Raw genomic sequence first — 12,166 nt, 5'->3', positions numbered from 1 at the left:
GCAAGGCAAAATGAAACTGACAATCTACAAAAAGAGAGTTCCTGTTGTGTTGGACCACTGCTGGGCTTAGGGCTTGCCCTGAAATGTGGTTGATAAACCCAGTGAGATCGCACTGGAGAAAACTCATTTTCCCTTTGCCAATGGTATCAATTGCAAATAGCGTCTTTATTAGGTGTAGGATCCAGTGTCCACTTCTTTCTCCCAGTGCTAGGACCACTCATTTCTCTTGAAACCGTGCAGATCTTGAGTGTGCTACCACAGTCTCTATGAGTTTGTATGTGCACCAGTCATTTTGTGTCTGGAAGACACTGTTTCCTTGGAATCGTCCACCACTTCAGTCTCTTACAATCTTTCTGTCTCCTCTTCTGCATTGCTCCCTAAACCCTGAGGTGGAGGGGTTTGATGACAACATCCCACTTAGGACTGAGTGTTCCAAAGTCTCTCCCTCTCTGAACATGGTACAGTTGTGGGTCTCTCTGTTAATTCCTATCAACTACAAGAGGAAGTTTTTCTGATGTGGGTGATGTGGGTTGATCCTTTATCAGATCTATAATTGGTAAAGATCTTTTTGAATTCTGTAGGCTGCCACTTTGCTGAAATGATGTTGTCCTTTGCCATACAGAAGCTTTTCAATTTCCTGAAATTCCATTTATTAACTGTTAGTCTTACTGCCTGTGCTCTCCTGTTCAAGAAGTCCCCTCCTGTGCCACTGAATTCAAGCCTATTCCTCACTATCTCTTTTTTCAGACTGAGGGTATCCGGTCTTATGGTGAGGTCCTTGATCCATTTGGGGTTGAGTTTTGTGCAGGGTGATAAGTATTTGCATTCTCCATTCAGCCATCCAGTTTGACCAGTACCATTTGTTGAAGATGCTGCCTTTTCTCCAGTGTATATTTTTGGCTTTGTCAAAAATCAGGCATCCAAGGTCAATATAGTGGCACATACCTTTAATTCTAGCTCAGGAGGCAGAGGTGGGTGGGTCTTGGTGAGTTTGAGGTCAGCCAAGTCTACAGATTCAGTTCCAGGATAGCTAGGGCTATACAGAGAGACCCTGCCTCAAAAGCACCAAAAAGAAAAAAAAAATCAGGAGTCCACAAGCACATGGACTTATGTCTGTCTGAGTGTTCAATTCCATTCCATTGATTAAGGTGTCTGGTTTTAAAAAGATTTATTTTATGTATATGCGTACATATATACATATATTTTATGTATGTAAGTATGATATCTTCATGCACACCAGAAGAGGGCATCAGATCCCATTACAGATTGCTGTGAGCCACCATGTGGTTGCTGGGAATTGAACTCAGGACCTCTGGAACAGCAGTCAGTGCTCTTAACCACTGATCCATCTTTCTAGCCCCCAAGATGTCTGTTTTTGAGTTATGTTGTTTTGTTATTATTCAGCTTTCTATTTATTTTGAGAGACATTCTCACCTAGTTGCCCAGGGTGGCTTTGAACTTTCTTCCTGTCTCAGCCTCCTGTGTAGCTGGGGTTATACTCCTATATTATTGCTTACTCATTCTTACTGGAGTGAAATGTGCTACAGCTTCTTCTCCTCTTCCTCCTCCTCCTCCTATTTCTGTCTCCTCTCCCTCCCCCTCCCCTCCCCTCCCTCGCCTCCTCCTCCACTGCTGCCACCTTCTCCTCCTTCTTTCAAGATGGGATCTCTCTATGTAGCCCCGCCTGTCCTGGAACTCTTTATATAGACTGGGAAGACCTTAAACTCAAAGAGATCTATCTGCCCTGCCTCGAGAGTGCTAGGATTTAAGGCATGTGCCATGATGCCCAGCTGAACTTTTTTTTAATGTGGCAAGTAAAATTTTAATTGTTCTAGCTAGAAACTAGCATACATTACAGAGATATAACACAGAAATATATTAGACAAAGGCGGCTATCATAAATTTCTCAACAACCAAAATAACATACCAGTTACTACTAGCACTATCCCATACATGGCTCCAACTCTTCCCTGTCCACTCAGCATCTGGATATTAGCTGATGGCTGAACTTGGTGTGGAGGATTAGACTGTCAGGTTGATGTGAGATGAGCCTTGTTCTTGGATGGACATGGACTGCATTCACTTATTCAGTAGATCCTCTTCCTTCGTTTCTTCATTCATGCATGGTTGGTAATCATTAGAAGGAACTGGTAGCAAGAACAGTCTGCCTGTCTTCTATCTAAAAATCTTCAGGGACTTGCATCTTGTTTTAGATGCATATCCAATTTTTAACCCTTCTTTGTGTCTCAGGGGTCGCCAAAGGGAATGTATGATCATTTCAGGTGCTCCAGCTGCAATGCTCAGAGAGTCCTCTCTCTCCAGATGGTGTCTCCATGCAGTACAGGGGGAATGCTGTTTCTGTGAGTAGTGAGAGCTGATATGGCCTCTGTGGTGACACCTGTCTTCTGTGACCGGTGATGAAATAGATGCATGTACTGCCTCTTCATTAAGGTCCTCAGATAGCTGGAGTTACAGGTCTTAGCAATGATGCACAGGTAGCGCTTCTGGCCCAAGGTGAGTTCTGGATGCTTTAGAAAAGATGCATCTGACATTGATTTAGGGATATGAATTGTTTGGATTTGAGTAGTTTTCCATAACTCCTGCAGTTTGGCAATGTGTGAGTACACTGTGTGACCCTCCTTGATTCTGTCTGCTTTATGCGGCTTGACAGTGCCTTTGGAATTCTGGTTTTAGATGCATATCCAATTTTTAACCCTTCTCTGTGGAATTCTGGTGAGAAGACTGTCCAGCTGATCCTTCGCTGCCTTCCGCCAGGGCCAAGGCGGGCGGTCCCACGGCCCCGGGAAAACGGCTCGGCATGCAGTCCACACGCGTGCGCCACACCAGTTGTGAGTCCGTGGCCTCCAGCTCTTCCCCCTGACCCTGCTCAAGCGGCTCCTGGATGGTGCGGAGGAAGACCCGAGATCCTGGAGCTAAACCCAAGGCGGAGTAACCTCAGGTAAACAGGCTCCTGCACCTTGGCATCTCTCCGTGACAAGGACGCGTCAGGGCAGATCCATACACACGCACCCTAAAGCAGTATTCTAGACCCTCAGAGGATCTGCAAACCTTGGCTTGACACCCTATGAGTCAAACCCAAGAACCGGTGCTCCGACCCTGGGGCGGGGAGCATTAGTCATGATCAGCTATCACCCAGGCAACCGCCTTTGCCAGAGGGCCAACAACAGCCTGAATTTTTTTTTTTAAGATTTATTAAAAAAAAAAAAAGATAGAAAAAGCCGGGCGTAGTGGCGCACACTTTTAATCCCAGCACTCGGGAGGCAGAGGCAGGCAGATTTCTGAGTTCGAGGCCAGCCTGGTCTACAAAGTGAGTTCCAGGACAGCCAGGGCTACACAGAGAAACTCTGTCTCGAAAAACCAAAAAAAAAAAAAAAAAAAAAAAAAAGATTTATTTAAGCTAAGTACACTGACTGTAGCTGTCGTCAGATCTCATTACAGATGGTTGTGAGCCACCACGTGGTTGCTGGGATTTGAACTCAGGACCTTCGGAAGAGCATTCTGTGCTCTTAACCACAGAGCCATCTCTCCAGTCCCCAGCTGAACTTCTAACAACATTTCAATGTTGTCAATGTTTCGCCTTTAGCAAAAGGAGCATCCAAAATGTGGTGCAGCACACTTTTAATCCCAACTCTGGGAAGGTAGTATGATCTCTCCATGTCGAAGGGCAGTCTGGTCTACACATCGAGTCCCAGGCCAGCAACAAAGAGACAAACAAAAACAAGAAAAAAATATTACTTTAGAAAAAAAGTCTAGAATTATCTTTAAATTAATTTTAATATGAATGATATGTAAAACCATAAAATTGTATAAATTTATGGGTCATTGTATTGTTTTTTGGTGCATACTATTGCATTTAAATCAGGCTAAGTAAATGTCTCCTTCAGCGCTTATCATTTCTTCATGATGAATATTTTCAGAATGCTTTTTGCTTGTTTGTTTGTTTGTTTGTTTTGTTTTGTTTTTCGAGACAGGGTTTCTCTGTATAGCCCTGGCTGTCCTGGAACTCACTCTGTAGATCAGGCTGGCCTCGAACTCAGAAATCTGCCTGCCTCTGCCTCCCAAATGCTGGGATTAAAGGCATGCGCCACCACCGCCCGGCTGCAACTCTGATTTTAAAAAAGATTTATTTATTTATTTATTTATTTATTTATTTATTTATTTATTTATTTAATGTAAATACACTGTAGCTGTCTTCAGACACTCCAGAAGAGGGCATCCGATCTCATTACAGATGGTTGTGAGCCACCATGTGGTTGCTGGGATTTGAACTCAGGATCTTCAGAAGAGCAGTCAGTGCTCTTAAACCGCTGAGCCATCTCTCCAGCCTCAATCAGGGCAACTCTTATAAAGGCAACATTGAATTGGGGCTTGCTTGCAGTTCAGAGGTTCAGTCCATTAACATCTTGACATGAAGCATGGCAGTGTCCAGGCAGACATGGTGCTGGAGAAGGAGCTGGGAGTTCTGCATCTTGATCTGACTGCAGCAAGGAGAGACTGTCTCCTAGGTAGCTAGGAGGAGGGTTTCAAAGCAACACCCACAGTGACACACTTCCTACAAGGCCACACTTACTCCAACAAGACCATATCTCCTAATAGTGCTACTTTCTGGGCCAACCGTGTTGAAACCACCACAGGTACCCTGTGGGCAATGGGAATTGGACCTGGGTCTTCACAAAAACAAAACAAAAACCAGCTGAACTATGTCTCCAATGCCAGACCAGCTTTATAGAGTCTTCAAATGAAGGGCAGCACGCAATGTTTGTTTTTCTGTCCCTGGCTTAGTTCCTTTAACATAATAGCCTCCAGTTTCATCCCTGTGTTCAGGAATAAAAAGTTAGAACTGAGTTGAAGTAGATGGGATGACTGGACTGTGGTCAGTTTATCTTTAGTTTAACCTGAGGCCGCTGATGTGAGGTTTTCATCACTGTTGGGTGTTTGTTCCTTTGGTGGTTTTGTTGTCTTTTTTTGTTGTTATGTATTCCCCCCCCCCCCGTGGGTATTTGTTTCTTGAGACAGGGTTTCTCTGTGTAGCCTGGACTATTGTGGAACTCACTTTGTAGATCAGGCTGGCCTTGAACTCACAGATCTGCCTCTTGGATGCTAGGATTAAAGGCATACAGCAGCACCACCAAGTTACGCTGTTTTAAAATGAACACTTTAACAATTCCTGCTTCACTTAAGTAAGGGCCCAAGGCCAGCCTGAGCTGCATAATGAGACTCCCTCAGAATAACAAAAACAGACCTGAGCAAGGTGAACTTGGAACAACCATCTGCTATAAGAGCATTGGCACACCTGAGGTTGTATGTGGACCTGCATTCTTGAGCTCACTCCTGAAGTAGCCTCTGATTTGTGACGTAAATCTTGATTTATGTCACCAGATTGAGCTGTTCAGGGTTTGCTGTGATCATTTTAAACACCGTAGTCCCCTTGGATGGGAGGCATCAGCAGACATGTCATAAGTTCCATACACATTCCCAAGTCCTGTCCAGTAAGAATGTACTCTCATTTATTTGAGATCATTACTAGAATGAAGATTTATTGCAATTTTTAAAAATATTTATTTATGCCGGGTGTGGTGGCACACACCTTTAATCCTAGCACTCGGGAGGCAGAGGCAGGCGGATTTCTGAGTTCGAGGCCAGCTTGGTCTACAAAGTGAGTTCCAGGACAGCCAGGGCTACACAGAGAAACCCTGTCTCGAAAAACCACACACACAAAAAATTATTTATTATGTATACAGTGTTCTGCCTGCATGTGTGCCTGTGGGCCAGAAGAGGGCGCCAGATCTCATTACAGATGGCTGTGAGCTGCCATGCAGTTGCTGGGAATTGAACTCAGGACCTCTGGAAGAGCAGACAAGGCCCTTACCCTCTGAGCCCTCTCTCCAGCCCACAGTTGTTTAAAGCATCAATTAGTAAAATAATTAATTGTGCACTTACTGTTGAAAGAATGTTCAGACTGCTTCCTGTACATTCCATTCACATGTATTTCGTGTACAGCTGACCCGCCAATTTTCAAATCTTCCATTGCTCTTACTAAGCTGACAGCTTCTGAAACTCACGTTTACAACTCCTAGCAAGTGGCTCTCACCCATCCTAATGCTGTGAGCCTTTGATACAATTCCTAATGTTGTGGTGATGCCCCACCATAAAGTTATTTTTGTTACCTCTTCACAACAGTAATTTTGCTATCATGATGAATCCTAATGTAAATATCTGATATGTGACTCCTGTCGCGACCCATAGGTTGAGAGCCAATACGGTCCAGGCCAAGGACTCACTCACTGACCAATACACCAAGCAGTAGGCAGCTGGATGGTAGCAAATGCTTCCTTCCACCCCTTCTGGAGACTTGAGGTGGTTAGCTGTTCCCAGATGCTAAAGTCCGAGCAGATTTCCTCTTATCACTGATTTGTCTGCTTTCATGATGAGGAAATGAATTATGTTCCAACCACAAACGTTAGAAAAAGGAGTGGATTTTCTGAGATTGAAAAGATGGGGGCTGGTGAGATGGCTCAGTGGTTAAGAGCGTCGACTGAGTTCAAATCCCAGCAACCACATGGTGGCTCACAACCATCCGTAATGAAATCTGATGCCCTCTTCTGGAGTGTCTGAAGACAGCTACAGTGTACTTACATATAATAAATAAATAAATCTTAAAAAAAAAAGAAAAGATGGCCCAGAGGTTAAGAGCACTCGCTGCTCTTGTAAAGGACCTAAGTTTGGTTTCTAACACCTACATGGTGGCTCATACCCATGTATAACTCCACTTCCAGGGGATCTGACACCGTCTTCTGACTTCCACAGATACCACTCACATGTGTGGTGCACATACATTCATGAGGGCGCACTTACTGCTCTTGCAGAGGATCCAGATTTGGTTCCCAGCATCCGCATGGTGGCTCACACTGTTTGTAACTTGAGTTTCAGGGCATCTTCTGACACACTCAGGTTCCTGAACACAGGTGGTACACATACATTGCACACACACACACACACACACACACACACACACAAATATATAATAAATCAATATTTTTTAAAGAGACAAGTTACCAATGCTTGTCACTCAGATTTCATTGTGTGAGAATTGTGGAGTAAACTGTAGCTCTCTGCTGACGTTACTATTATTACTACTATGGCTGCAGTATTGATTACATAGTACTGTGTATCAGGACTAGAATTCAGGGCCTCTTACCTTTGAGGCATGAGCTCTAACACTGAGCTAAAACCCCAGCCTTTTTTTTTTTTTAATGTTGCTGAGCACTGGTGGCACATGCCTTTAATCCCAACACTCAGGCAGCAGAGGCAGACAGAGCTCTCTGTGAGTTCGAGGCCAGCCTTGAACAAGAATGAGTTCCAGGGTGGCCAAAGCTACACAGAGAAAACTTGACTAGAAAAACTGAAGATTTTTTTTGTTTTTGTTTTGTTTTGTTTTTTGTTGTTTGTTTGTTTTGTTTTTGGAGACAGGGTTTCTCTGTGTAGCCCTGGCTGTCCTGGAACTCACTCTGTAGACTAGGCTGGCCTCGAACTCAGAAATCTGCCTGTCTCTGCCTCCCAAGTGCTGGGATTAAAGGCATGAGCCACCACTGCCTGACAAAAATAACTTTTTTATGTTGATTAGGGCTTTGCTAAGTGGCCTAAAGGCTGGAATTTGTTATACTCCACTTGCAGCCTCCCAACTAGCTGTGACCCCAGTTACACGCCACCATGCTCTGCAGACCAAAAGTATTTTAATGATGCAACTTTTGGGGGTGGGGCGCAGAACTAAGACAGAACCAGGATTGTGCACGATAGCCAATTGCTTTACCACTGAGCTATATGCCCATCCGCAATGCAAGTATTAATAGTAACGTTTAGTGCAAAGGCAAGAGTAATGTGGGATAAAGTGCTCAGTTGGGTGAGATATGGGGAATCCAGTGTAAACTGAGACTGTTCAAGGCAAAGTGGTAGGCACAGCCATCCCGGCTATGCTTCTCTTTGGATTCTTATCCCTTCAACATAGTCTTCTCCAATTTCTTAGACTAACATCACAATGACAATGACAATGACTAACTACTGACCCAGTTAATTACACCAGCTTCCTTCCAATGTTCTTTCTTCTAGCCTCTGGGGAGTTTTTGTCCCAATCTTGCTGTTCCTTTCTGTTCCTCATGTCAATATGTTAGTATCCCTCAGTGGTCCATTTGGACCCTGCTTCTATTCTCAATTGGCACTCTCTTTTTATGAGCCTGCATCTAGCTCTATGGCTTTTTGAAAAAAAATATTTATTTTTATACATAAGTACACTGTAGCTAACTTCAGACACACCAGAAGAGGGTGTCAGATCTCATTACGGATGGTTGTGAGCCATCGTGTGGTTGCTGGGATTTGAACTCAGGGCCTTCAGAAGAGCAGTCAGTGCTCTTACTTGCAGAGCCATCTTGCCAGCCCTAGCTCTAAAATTCATTCTTCCTGGGGTCATAGAAATGCATCAGTTAAGTGAACTAGGTGCTATTGCAGAAGACCCAGGTTTGATTCCCAGCACCCATATGGCAACTTAAAAACGACTGCAATTCCAGCTCTAGGGAATCTAATGTCCCCTCTGGCCTCCCAGAGTGCTGTATGCACAGCATGCACTTACGTGCTGATAAAACATTCAAATACATAATAACGTTTTTGGGCTTGTTTGATTTTTGAGTCAGGATCTTTGTCAATGTTCTGGAACTCACTTTGTATGTTAACAAGCATTAACTATTATGTCTATTATACTTTTAGGATTTATTTTTACTTATGTGTGTGTATGTGCATCTTTGTGAGTGTGCGTGTGAGTGTGGTTACCTGGAGAGACCAGAGGTATGTAATCCCTTGGATCTGGAGTTATACGTGGTTGTAAGCTGCTTTCAGTATTCCAAAAGATCAGAAAATATTCTTTTTTTTAAAAGAAAATATTTATTTGTTTGTTTGTTTGTTATATGTAAGTACACTGTAGTTGTCTTCAGACACTCCAGAAGATGGCATCAGATTTCGTTACAGATGGTTGTGAGCCACCATGTGGTTGCTGGGATTTGAACTCAGGACCTTTGGAAGAGCAGTCGGCTCTCTTAACCGCTGAGCCATCTCACCAGCCCCCCAGAAAATATTCTTTTTTTTTAAGGTTTTGCACTTTTTGGTATCTTTTTTTTAATTAGGTATTTTCCTCATTTACATTTTCAATGCTATCCCAAAGGTCCCCCATACCCACCCCCCCAATCCCCTACCCACCCACTCCCCCTTTTTGGCCCTGGCGTTCCCCTGTACTGGGGCATATAAAGTTTGCAAGTCCAATGGGCCTCTCTTTGCAGTGATGACCGACTAGGCCATCTTTTGATACATATGCAGCTAAAGACAAGAGCTCCCGGGTACTGGTTAGTTCATATTGTTGTTCCACCTATAGGGTTGCAGATCCCTTTAGCTCCTTGGGTACTTTCTCTAGCTCCTCCATTAGGGGGCGTGTGACCCATCCAATAGCTGACTGTGATCATCCACTTCTGTGTTTGCTAGGCCCCGGCATAGTCTCACAAGAGAGAGCTATAACTGGGTCCTTTCAGCGAAATCTTGCTAGTGTATGCAATGGTGTCAGTATTTGGAAGCTGATTATGGGATGGATCCCTGCATATGGCAGTCACTAGATGGTCCATCCTTTCGTCACAGCTCCAAATTTTGTCTCTGTAACTCCTTCTATGGGTGTTTTGTTCCCATTTCTAAGAAAGGGTAAAGTGTCCACACTTTGGTCTTCGTTCTTCTTGAATTTCATGCGTTTGGCAAGTTGTATCTTATATCTTGGGTATCCTAAGTTTCTGGGCTATTATCCACTTATCAATGAGTACATATTGTGCGAGTTCCTTTGTGATTGGGTTACTTCACTCAGGATGATACCCTCAGAAAATATTCTTAACTGCTAAGCCATCTCTCTAGCCACTATCCTATTTTTAATGTCATAATAATCATAACATTTGAAATTATTTTCTCTAATTACTCCTTACCAGCCTCCTAAATGAGACTAGAAGCTCCTTGAAATTAGAGCAAACCTGCTTAATTCATCACATTAGGCCTGGTCCATAAGAGGCGTTTTATAAACATTTGTTGAATTGGGAAAAAAATGAAAGAGAGAGACGAAGGGAGGGAGAGGAAGGGAGAGAGGGAGGGAGAGAGGGGGAGGGAGAGAGAGCTGGGAGAAATGTAGGAAGTAACCTTGTTGACTGAGGGTCCAGGTAGGGTATAAATGACCTAATGTAGGTGCCTCCTGACAGCATACACTGCTGTGCCACAGAGGTTTCTCTCTTCTGCGAGATGTGTCTCTTCTTGATTGAGGGTTTGATGGGCTCCTCAGATGGCGCACACCTTTAATCCCAGCACTCGGGAGGCAGAGGCAGGTGGATTTCTGAGTTCAAGGCCAGCCTGGTCTACAAAGTGAGTTCCAGGACAGCCAGGGCTTTACAGAGAAACCCTGTCTTGAAAAAACAAAAACAAAACAAAAACAAACAAACAAACAAAGCATAAAATAATTCAGATTTTAAAAGGAACTAATTATATCAAGTATAACTATTTCAATCTTTAATGGTGTTTTAAATATAATTTTACTTTTTGCTTGTTTGCTTTACATTCCAGTCACCCCTCCCACAATCCTTTCCCCCATGCCCCTTCTCTTCCTCTGAGCAGGTGGGGACCCACTGGATATCCTACCCCCTACCACACTTCAAGTCTTTGCTAGCTAAACACATTACCTCCCACTGAAATCAGACAAGGCAGCCCAGCTAGAAGAACATATCCCACGGACAAGCAACAGCTTTTGGGATAGCCCCTGCTCCAGTTGTTTGGGACCCACATGTATGTTCTTTGGTTGGTGGTACAGACTCTGAGAGCCCCAAAAGGGTCCAGGTTAGTTGACTCTCTTGGTCTTCCTTTGGAGTTCCTATATCACCACAGAGGCTGCAATCCTTTCTCCTGTTCTTCTGTGAAAGTCCCCAAGCTCGGTAAACTATTTGGTTGTGGATGTCTTTATCTGTCTGAGTCACCTCTCAGAGAACAGCCATATTTCTGTCTTCATACATTATAGTGTCAGAGATTGGTGTTTGCCCATGGGATGGCTCTCAAGGTGGGTCAGTTATTAGTTGGCCATTCCTTCAGTCTGTACTCTTTCCCCTGGGCCTACATTTATTGTAGACTGGATAAATTTGGGTTGAAAGTTTTGTGGGTGGGTTAATGTCTCTATTTATCCACTGGTGTTCTTGCCTGGCCCCAGGAAGTAGCCTCTTCAGGTTCCATATCACCAATGTTGTGACTCACAGTTAAGGTCACCCCCATTGATTCTTGGGTGCCTTCCTTATCCCAGGTCTCTGTCTCATCCTGGAGATGCCCCCACCTCCCACTCCTGTCAGTTGCAGATTTCCATTCATTTTCATGGCCATCTGGCCATCCCCCTGTCCTTCCCCACACCTGACTCTGAACACCCCCTTCGCCTCCCCATCCCTCCTCCCTCCAAGTCCTTTCCGTCCATCTGCCTCCTATGACTGTTTTATTCTACCTTCTGAGTAAGATTCAAGCATCCTCACTTGTGCCTTCCTTCTTATTTAGCTCCTTTGGGTCTGTGGAGTGTAGCATGGGTATCCTGTGTTTTATGTCTAATATCCACTTATAAGTGAGTACATACCATGCATGTCCATTTGGTTCTGGATTACCTCACTCAGGATGATATTCTTTTTTTTTAATTAGGTATTTTCTTCATTTACATTTCCAGTGCTATCCCAAAAGTCCCCCATACCCTCTGGGATGGTTTGTATATCCTTGGACCAGGGAGTGGCACCATCTGAAGGTGTGGCCTTGTTGGAATAGGTGTGACCTGGTTGGAATGGGTGTGTCACTGTGGGTGTGGGTATAAGATCCTCACCCTAGTTGCCTGGAAGTCAGTCTTCCACTAGCAGCCTTTGGATGAAGACATAGAACTCGCAGCTCCTCCTGCGCCATGCCTGCCTGGATACTGCCATGCTCCCACCTTGATGATAATGGACTGAACCTCTGAACCTGTAAGCCAGCCCCAATTAAATGTTGTTTTTTTATAAGACTTGCCTTGGTCATGGTGTCTGTTCACAGCAGTAAAACCCTAACTAATACACCCTCCCCCACC

The 12,166-nt window shown here is 44.1% G+C and overlaps 1 pseudogene; it reads right to left on the bottom strand.

Moving 5' to 3' along the window:
- Positions 1-2,022: 2,022 nt before the first annotated feature.
- Positions 2,023-6,049, bottom strand: Gm9488 (annotated as a pseudogene).
- Between the last annotated feature and the right edge of the window lie 6,117 nt (positions 6,050-12,166).

The sequence above is a fragment of the Mus musculus genome, chromosome X (assembly GCF_000001635.26).
Source record: "Mus musculus strain C57BL/6J chromosome X, GRCm38.p6 C57BL/6J".
Taxonomy (NCBI): domain Eukaryota; kingdom Metazoa; phylum Chordata; class Mammalia; order Rodentia; family Muridae; genus Mus; species Mus musculus.
Note: the sequence above shows the minus strand (reverse complement) of the source record. Positions and strands in the feature narration are given on the sequence as shown.